A 10,050-nucleotide genomic window follows, 5' to 3' on the forward strand; every position below is an offset into this window, starting at 1 on the left:
CTCCGGTGTTTGGGACACTCGGGGTAAATAAACAAATATCATATATTTCAGAGATGTGATAGAGACTGTGAAGGAAGAATGCCCAAGCTCACTGATGACACGTCTTTTGGAAATTATCTCTTTATAACAAGTATATATTTAATTGGTTAGTAACAGTCAATCCTATTTTTCCTCTACATAATTTAAAGTGCTTCTTTATTCTTAGAACTGGGCTTATAGTGTCACAGGAAGGGAAATGTAGAGAAATAATTATTATTAATAAATATATCATATTTATTAATATGTGTATTAATATGGTGATATCATAATATAATGTCTTTATATATTATAAATAAATAATTATTATTATTATTTTATAACTGCAGAATCTTATGCTGCCCGGGTTGGCCTCAGACTCATTATATAGTTGAGGATGACTTTGAACTTCTTTGTTTTTTTTTGTTTTTGTTTTTCAAGACAAGGTTGGCCTCTTCTGAGAAGTTCTCTGGAGCCTTGTCTTGGTCTGAGTGATCCAAGTGTGTGTGTGTGTGTGTGTGTGTGTGTAGGGGTTGGCCTCGAACTCACAGCGATCCACCTGCCTCTGCCTCCCAAGTGCTGGGATTAAAGGTGTGCACCGCCATGCCCGGTGACCTTGAACTTCTGATGCCCTTACCTCTGCTTCCAAATTGCTTGGATTACTAGTGTGTGAGAGCTATATGCATGATAGAGAGAACTCTGCTAACTGAGCTGCGTCCTCAGGCCAAAAGCTGAATTTTGTTTCTTTAAGACTGTGTCTCACTATGTAGCCCAGGCTGGCCTCAAATTCATGATCTTCCTTCCTCAGCCTACAGTGGATCTTTATCAGGTAACAACTATGTACAGGACACTGGTTTGTTTGTTGAGACAGACTCTCCCTGGAAGCCAGGTTTATGGTCTCCTGCCTCTGGGATTAAAGGCATATGTAGCATATACCACCACACCAAGCAAGACAATCTTCAAAACTTTTTCAATTGTTTAAAAAGATTTATTTATTTATAATTATGCTCTGCCTGCATGTACACCTGCAGAAGAGGGCATCAGATTTCATCATAGATGGTTACGAGCCACCATGTGGTTGCTGGGAATTGAACTCAGGACCTCTGGAGGAGCAGTCAGTGTCCTTAACCTCAGAGCCATCTCTCCAGCCCCTTTTTTTTTCCTTCAGTTTTTAAAGACGGTTTCTCTGTGTAGCCTTGCCTGTTCTGGACTCATTTTGTAGACTAGACTGGCCTCGAACTCTCATCAATCTGCCTGCCTCTGCCTCCCAAGTGCTGGGACTACAGGCGTGTGCCACTGTGCTCTCAGTCTTTAGAACGTCTTATGCTTTCATGCAGCCCCATATCAGGGGCACCATGACTATCCCTATTTGCGGAGTTGAACGGAGTCACCTAATGTCACATGGCTACCAAGTGGCAGACAAGAGATGAACCCATTCTGAAAGCATAGCCATGCTAGTTCTAGCCCTGGTCATTTAGTCAAGTTACTGATTTGTTAAGCCATATTCTCAGGTTTCAAGTTACTCACGAGACTGAACCTGGGCGACCTATCTTCCTCCATCCTCGGGGACCCATGGGACCACAGGGAACCCTCTTAACCCCACCCCTTCCACTTGCCAAGGGACCATTTAGATAGTTAATGGGAGCGTAGCCACTTTCCTTGAATATTGCCATTTTAAACTCTTTGAGCTTTCATTTTGAAAGCATTCTTTCGTTAATCCTTTTTATGGATTATGGGGTCACAGGGGCAAGAAAAGGCCAATTTCCTTCCAACTCTGCATTTTCAGGCCCGCACTAATGCATCTGTCTGGAGCCTCATAAGGAAGCAGGAGAATGGGATCCCGTCCCAGGCCTTTCCAGTGAGCTCCTTCCTTCACCACAGACCTACCAAGCAGTACTTGCTGCGAAAGGTGATCAGACTTTCTGGGAGCAATGCTCTGACCTCTTATTAAACGACAAGTAAACAGAGACAGGCTAAAACTAAGGTGACTGTCTAGTAGCTCTGTAAGAAACCTTCTAATTACAGTCTGGCAGTAAGGCCACAGGCAGGAACATGTGTGTGTGTATGTGGAAACCTCACAAGAGGAAGCCCCCGTGGACCGGACACCATGTCCTCACGTTTGCAACAGTGGCAATCCCCAGCCCTTGGTGAGGCTAGGACTGTCTGTCGCACTCAAGGGACTACACTGACCTGTCACTAGGGGCACCAGACCATCCAAATTTTCCTAAGGTTCAATTTAAGTCAAGTTAAGGAGAACAAAGCTGGACCAGCAGTGGTTGTTCAGTTTTCTTTCAATCATTTCTTCTTTGGAGAATCTCTTCCCACTCCACACCCCCTCCACCCTCTCCTCTCAGCAGGGAATGACACTCAGCCTGCTGGCCGAGTGATACGCAGAGCCGTGTTCTCAGGCTTTGTGTCTTTTAAAAGGCTCTTGGAATAAAATGGGCACTGACTTACTCCCACACCATCACCTCCCACTTCATGTCTGACCCACCTGGACGGTCACCATGGAGCTACTTCCTCTTGTAATTCTGAAACAGGATGACCCCAAGAGCCACCCTTCACTGGCCTCCTCAGTATCCTGAAGCCCATTCCCAACCATGGGACCATCAATCACAATCTACAAGGACAAGCCCTTACACACTCACACACACACCCCCACAGGCCTCCAAATTCTTCCAAAACAACCCGAATCACCTGTCTCCAACCACTTAGTGTGTTTTTAAGGTAGTCTGTGTTTTAGCCTCATCCTTTGTTTAAAAGCAACCGCTGGCGTCACTGCTTTAATTGGAAGTCTGCTTTCACTGGCTGTAAGTAGAAGACAGCCGTGAAAATAAATGTAACATTGCCTCAGCACCCAGCCAGGCTTTCTCCCTGAGGCCTCCGGGGCATGAGAAAGGGATGCCTTCTTTCTTTCTCACTGTGAGCAAATGTTCAATCACCTGTCATGCTTACCTTGACTCCGCCTCCCACAGGCCTCTTCTCACTCTCAGACAAACCTACCTAAGGGGCCTCAGGCCCCTTTCAAAGAGGAGAGACTTTTCTGCCACAGCATCAGTCTTTAGTGCACTCAGGCCACCTCCCCAGTCCCAGAGGCGAATTCCTGTTGCCAGTGTGTCCCCTTCTAACTACAGGCTCTGTCTCTGCCATGCATCAGTGCTCAGTAGCACGGCTGTAACTCCCTCCCTGGCTCCCTCAGCTTTCCACATCTATTCCTTCAGTATCTGTAAACACCTACCAGGTGCCTTTCATAGCCAGATCTTGGAGCTACACCTGCTCAAAGGCCTGGGCCTGTTGCCCTGTTCTCAGGACCAAGCCTTTCTCCTGCCCTGCTTAACCTGCACACACCCCAACCAGCAGCCTCACTGTGCACCTCTCTGGCTTCCCCCTCCAGCTCTCCCTGCCCACTTGCTCCCTCAGCTTGAATTTCCATCTCTCACATCACCCATACATTCCCCTGACCCCTTAGCCACAAGTGGTCCTCTCACCCAGAAGCCCCTGGGGTACCTCCCCATCTCATGACCTTGGGGTCTCCCATTTCTCTCATGCTGTGTGGGAGCCACTCGTGTCTGTTTGTCCACTGGGGCATCTGTCACAGGACCACCTCTTTGTTGAAATGTTCATACCCACTAAACTACATGGAGACCATGACTCCTCTGCACCCATCAATCCTCATGCCCCTTCCTGCCCTGCCCTGCCCTGCCCTGCCCTCCATCATATCCCAACTTCCACCCCTCCAAGCTGTGAAGCTCTGGGACAGCTTCCATCATCTTCCCACGAAGCCACACCAGATCATACTGACCCCCACAAAAAAATCTCCATCTGTTAAATCCAATCTAACTTTGTCAACCGAATACATAGCAGAGTGCCCACTATAGGCAAAGCTGAGACAGAAAATGTCTTTTAAAACTCAAACTCATGGTAATGACTTCTGCCCCCTAAGAGGAAAGGCATAATCCTTGTGGGTGGGGAGAAAAGAATCTCCATGGGCTTTCTTAGGCTTGTGAGAGAAGAGGTAGTGGGTTGAGACTACAAGGGCTTATAGCTTTGCTTCTGTGTTAATGGTGAGAACCTAAGAAAGCTCCTCTGAGCCGTGTGGTGGCACATGCCTGGAATCCCAGTACTCAGGGAGGCAGAAGCAAGTGGATCACTGTGAATTAGAGGCCAGTCTGGTGTACAAAGCAAGCCATGACAGTCAAGGCTACATAGAGAAACTCTGTCTTGAAAAACCAAAACAAGAAGAAAAAGAAAGAAAGAAAGAAAGCCCCTCTGAAGAAGTTTCCAAGTTATAGCCTTGGAAATCAGTGTCAGTTCTGTGTGGCACACAATTTAAAAATCTCTTTGCTGTGCACACCTCAAAGTGTCTGAAGATGCAAGGAAGGGTCAGGAGGAGAGGGAATGGAGGATTCAGAAAGACTGCAAAGAGCCATATAGGTGGCCCTGATAGAGGGCTCTGAGGGTGGTCGACCTGCCACCGCACACAGATGGAGGTCTCTGACAGGAGGTGGCCCAGGAGGGGTCTGACTGGTGGCTTAGGACCTCAGCTGAGACCTGCTAGGGTTTAAGCTACAATTGTTTGCCCTGATGACTATACTGAGCCGTTAGTAGAATGATTGCACTGAATTCCCCGGAGAGCAACAAGAAAAGCAAGGTCTGGTGACACTAGAAGCAACAGCTTTAGGGAACCCTGAGCCCCAGGCCTGAGAACCAGGGATAGGACTGAAACGCCTTTGAGCTTGTACAAACCTTTGGAGGGATTGGGCTTCCTGCTGGGGGAGGGGCGCACAATAGTCAACTCTTAATCTTCAAGGGCACAGGGCATCAGCTGACACCGAGTCACAGGGAACCTGCCGTGCACCGCTATCTTCTTGGCTTATTGACTCTGTGTTTCTATCTATATTGTAGGTTCTCTGAGGCCAGGGACTGCATCTTACTTCTTGCTACTCAGCTATCAATAACAGTGGGCTCTCGATACTAGATTGCTTTTTTAAAAAAAATATTTATTATCTATATACTTGTTTATAGTATGTATTCACATCCATGTTACAGCGCATGTGTGTGCACGTCAGAAGACAATTTTTGGGAAGTCAGCGCTTGTCTTCTGCCTTGTGTTAAGAGTCAGCCTGTCTCATTTCTGCCACTGTTCTGTGTATCCAACCTTCAGCCAGGTCTCCTGTCTCTGCCTCCTATCTCTCCGCAGGAGTGCTAGGATGACAGACACCAGACACCACAACTACTTTCTTACGTGGGTCCAAGAGGTGGACTCAGGTGACCAGGCTTGCATGGCAAGTGTTTTTATGCACTAAGATATGTGTCTTGGGGTATCTGCTGCTGTGATGAAACACCATGACCAGCACAACTTGGGGAAGAAAGGGCTTATTCCATCTTACACTTCCACTTGCACAGCTCATCATCAAAGGAAGTTGGGGAAGGAATTCAAGGCAGGATCCTGGAGGCAGGAGCTGATGCAGGGGCCACGGAGGAGGGCTGCTTACTGGCTTGCTTCCCATGGCTTGCTCAGCCTGCTTTCTTATAGAACCTAGGACCTAGCTGTTCAGGAATAGCACTATCCACAATGGGCTAGGCATTCCCACATTAATTACTACATAAGAAAAAAATGTTCTACGGTCCTGCCTCCATGTAGCCTGATTTTTTTGGAGACAGTTTCTCCATTAAGAGTCTCTCTTCAGCTGGGCAGCGGTGGTGCATGCCTTTAAGCTCAGCACTTGGGAGGCAGAGGCAGGCGAATCTCTGTGAGTTCGAGGCTAGCCTGGTCTACAAAGTGAGTCCAAAAAATAAAAAGAGTCTCTTTTCCCATATAAGTCTAGGTTTGGGTCAAGTTGATAAAAACCAATCAGCCCTAAATCTTTTCTTTAAACTTGTCTTATTTTCATAGAACAGAATTTAACATCTTACCTATTTGAAGTGTACAGTTCAGCAGTATCAAATATGTTCACAGTGTCGTACGTCCACAAACACTATCTCAACTCTACTCTGTGAGACCATTTCCTTCCCTGTAGCAGGTCTTTGCTACTTTGTAGGTTCTTCTTTTTCCCCTTTATTTACCGCCTGCCCCCCACCCATTTCACTCCCTATCACTAGAAAGGAGAGAGAGAGAGAGAGAGAGAGAGAGAGAGAGAGAGAGAGAGAGAGAGAGAGAGAGAGAGAGAGGGAGAGCTGAATCTAACTTCTTGTTTCTTGTTTGAGCATGACTTCTAACAAACCCCCCTAAATGACCAACAACCACTCACACCACCTATTGGAGCACTAGCATTTATATACCTTCTGAAAAGTTCCCAGAATTCCAAACATCACACAATTACAGAAACTCTCTGCAGCTGGCAAAACTATGCCTCTGCTAGAGCACAAGGAAAATCATAGTCAGCTGCTGCAGACAGTCCAAAACGGCTCTCTATCCCCACACCTGGGAGTAAAATGAAAATATATTGTGGGTTTTTTGTTGGTTGGTTTGGTTTGGTTTTTCTTTTTTCTTTTTTTTTTTTTTTGGTTGGTTTTTCAAGACAGGCTTTCTCTGTGTAGCTGTGGCTGTCCTGAACTCTCTTTGTAGACCAGGCTGGCCTCGAACTCCCAGTGACCTGCCTGCCTCTACCTCTCGAGTGCTGAGATTAAAGGCGTGTGCCACTACACCTGGCTCTGTTTGTAATGTTTTGACGACCACAATAGACACACACACACACACACACACACACACACAGAGACATGTGCAGAGACTCATCCATAGACACCCAGGCACACAAGAAACACAAGCACACACACAGCACATGAACACATCCCACAGGATTGTGAGTGTTCCACCTGACCATCCAAGCACCCACCCTGCGAGCTAGCCAAGCTCCCCAGCAATCTATCCTTTCTGAACAACCTTGGGCCAAAGCCCTTGACTGAGTCAGCTTCTGCTTCCCTCTGCGCCCTCCAATCAACAGCTCAAGGGGCCACAAAGCAATCTTTATGGCTGTCATACTGGCTGAATTGCAGCAGTACAAATAAGACCGTTTCTAAATAATTCCCAAACCACTTAGATATCAAGGTTGTAATGGCCAAGACTGGCATCAACTGGAGAGCCCAACAAGGCAAGATTGCCAGAGGCATTTGCAACTGCTTCTGTGGCTCTACTGGTCTGGAACCAGCTCCAAGTCAAATACATGTGCAAGGAGAACGCTTGCACTCCCTCCCATGGGTCAGCCTTGCTGCCTCAACTGGGCAGATAAGGAAGAAAGGCAAAGAGAGCCTAGCAGTCTCATGGGAATACCACAGGAGTCAAGGATTAGCCCTGCCAGGCCAATCCCTAACTCCTGACTTCTTACAGGCTCCAAAGTACTGAACCTCTGCCAAACAGAGGTCTTTACAAGCTTCCAGAGGGAAAGATTATGTAGGGTACACTTCCATTCTACTCAGTGCTGTGCTCTGTGGGTACACCAGCTAGCCAGAAGCTTCCTGCGTTAGGTTCATGGCATGATTCAGTTACTTAAAAAAAAGAATTAGGGTGTGTGTGTGTGAAGGAGGGAGAGAGAGACAGAGACAGGGAGAGACAGAGACAGAGAGAGCACCAGCTATAAGACAACTTGAACTTTTGGGAATTAGTGCTTTTCTTTCACTCTGGGGAACCATAGCTCTAACTCAGGTCTTCAGACATGGTGAGGAGTGAGTGCCCTTACCCACTGAGCCATCTCCCCAGCCCCAACATTATCATTCTGTTATTGTTATTTGTTATGTGCCTTGGAAGACTCAGGAAGTAATATGAAATATTAACTCTAGACAGAGGTTGTAGTTCAGTGACAGAGTGTTTGTCTAGCATGGGTTCAGTCCCCAGCAAACCACACACACACACACACACACACACACACACACACACACACACACACACACACACACACACTACAGGCCCACAAAAGCCTCCTGTCAGAGAACACCAGAAACCCCTGGGAAGTCTAACTTTATTCCATCCACCTGCCAATCTTTTGCTTTTACCCCCTACCATCCTTCCCTATTGGGATGTACAGCAGTGTGCCATCTAGTTGTCATAAAAATCACTGTAAGTGACTGCATCTATCCCTGCTCCAGGCTTTTTGGTTTTTGTACTTTTCTTTTTCTTTTTTGAGACAGAGTCTCACTATGTAGACGATGCTAGCTTCAAACTCACAAGGATCTACCTGCATCTACCTTCAAAGTGCTGGTATGAAAGGCAAAAGCCACCATGGCCAGCATATAATTATTGGGTTTTATACTTGGCGGGGGGGGGGGTACTTTGGTTGGTTTCTTTCTGTTTCCATTTCATTCGGTGAATTGTTATAGTGGTCTGCCTCTGAGAATATGATAGAGAAAAAAACCTACATCTACCTTCCTTTCAGGAACCTCATGATATAGTGGAGAAAACCGAACATATCAAATACAACGTAAACGGTAGGATTGAGACACATTATGAAAAGCAGATGACCACTGAGAAGATGTGCATGAAGATGCACAGAGCTACATCAGGCAAGGGAAGGGAAGGGAAGAGAAGACACAGTGTCCAGGCAGAGGGAGCAGCATACCTGACAGTCTGGTACCAAGAGAATATGCTCAGGCATAGTGACGGATGCCTGCAACCCTAGCAGTGGTGAGATCGAGACAGGAAGATGGTTGTAGAGTGCCATAAAATGGAAGCCATCCTGGGAACCTGGAAAGTGCAAGTTCAGCCAGGGTTACATAGTGAAACCCTGTCTCAGGAAGAAAACAAACAAACAAAACAAAACAAAAAAACCTTTAAGGGACAGCAAGATGATTCAGTGAATAAGAAACTTGTCACCTGATGGCCTGAGTTCAATCCCCTGGACCAATGTGGTAGGAGTACTGACTCCCCAAAATTATCCTCTGAGTCTCTGAGTCTCTCTCTCTCTCTCTCTCTCTCTCTCTCTCTCTCTCTCTCTCTCTCTCTCTCTCTCTCTCTCTCTCTCTCCCCCCCCCCCCCCGTGTGTGTGTCTGTCTGTTTGTCTGTCTGTCTGTCTGTCTGTCTCTCTCTCTCTTTCCTCTCTCTCTCTTCTCTCTCTCTCTCTCTCTCTCTCTCTCTCTCTCTCTCTCTCTCTCTCTCTCTCTCTCTCTCTCACACACACACATACTTCTCAAAATAAATAAATAAATGCAATTTTTAAAAGGCATTTTAGCCAGGCAGTGATGGGACATGCCTTTAATCTCAGCAGTTGGAAGGCAGAGGGAGGAAGGATCTCTGAGTTCAAGGCCAACCTGGTCTACAGATGGAGTTCCTGCACATCCAGGGCTACACAGAGAAACTCTGTCTCAAAAATTGGGGTGGGGGTGGAGCTTAGGTTTTCATCTTTAATGCTGTGAGAGCCATTTCTTCGCAAGAGAAAAATGAATAATTGTAATAAATTATAATAGGTCTTCCTCTAGGAAAGTCATGACCTATCTAGTGTCAGGTTGTTGGCCTCACTAACAGAGTCAGTTATGGGTTCCATCTCAGGGACTGGGCATTAAGTCCACTCAAAACATGGTTGGTTACTCCCATAGTTTGTGCCACGGTTACACCTGTGAGCATATCATGCTGGCAGGTCGCTATTGTAGCCCGCAGTGTTCACAGGTGGGTGAGTTTACTCCTCTGTGTGGTGTGTAAGAACACCTCCCAGCACTGTGAACACTAGGCATAGGGGTGATGCTTCCCTCTGAGAACCAGCTGGGTTTCTCCATAGTCCACACTTAGGTATGCAGCGTCGTCAGCAATAGGGGCTTATCATCACATTCTGGATGGTGACCAAGATCTTTGGCCTCTGATGTCTAGTTGGAGGGGGTGGTCTCTGTGATACTCCTATATACAACAACTCAATACTGTGTAACATTGTGAGAACCGAGGGTTGGTTTGGCAGTATATGATGTTTAGTTGGGGTACTGCTCCCCATTCCTGTTACATGGTGACTTTGCACTCTTTTTGTATTTATTTGTGTGTGTGTGTGTGTGTGTGTGTGTGTGTGTGTGTGTGTGTGTGTGTGTGTGTGTGTTTTATGTATATAGTACACATTAGGT

Source organism: Acomys russatus, chromosome 20, assembly GCF_903995435.1.
Source record: "Acomys russatus chromosome 20, mAcoRus1.1, whole genome shotgun sequence".
Taxonomy (NCBI): domain Eukaryota; kingdom Metazoa; phylum Chordata; class Mammalia; order Rodentia; family Muridae; genus Acomys; species Acomys russatus.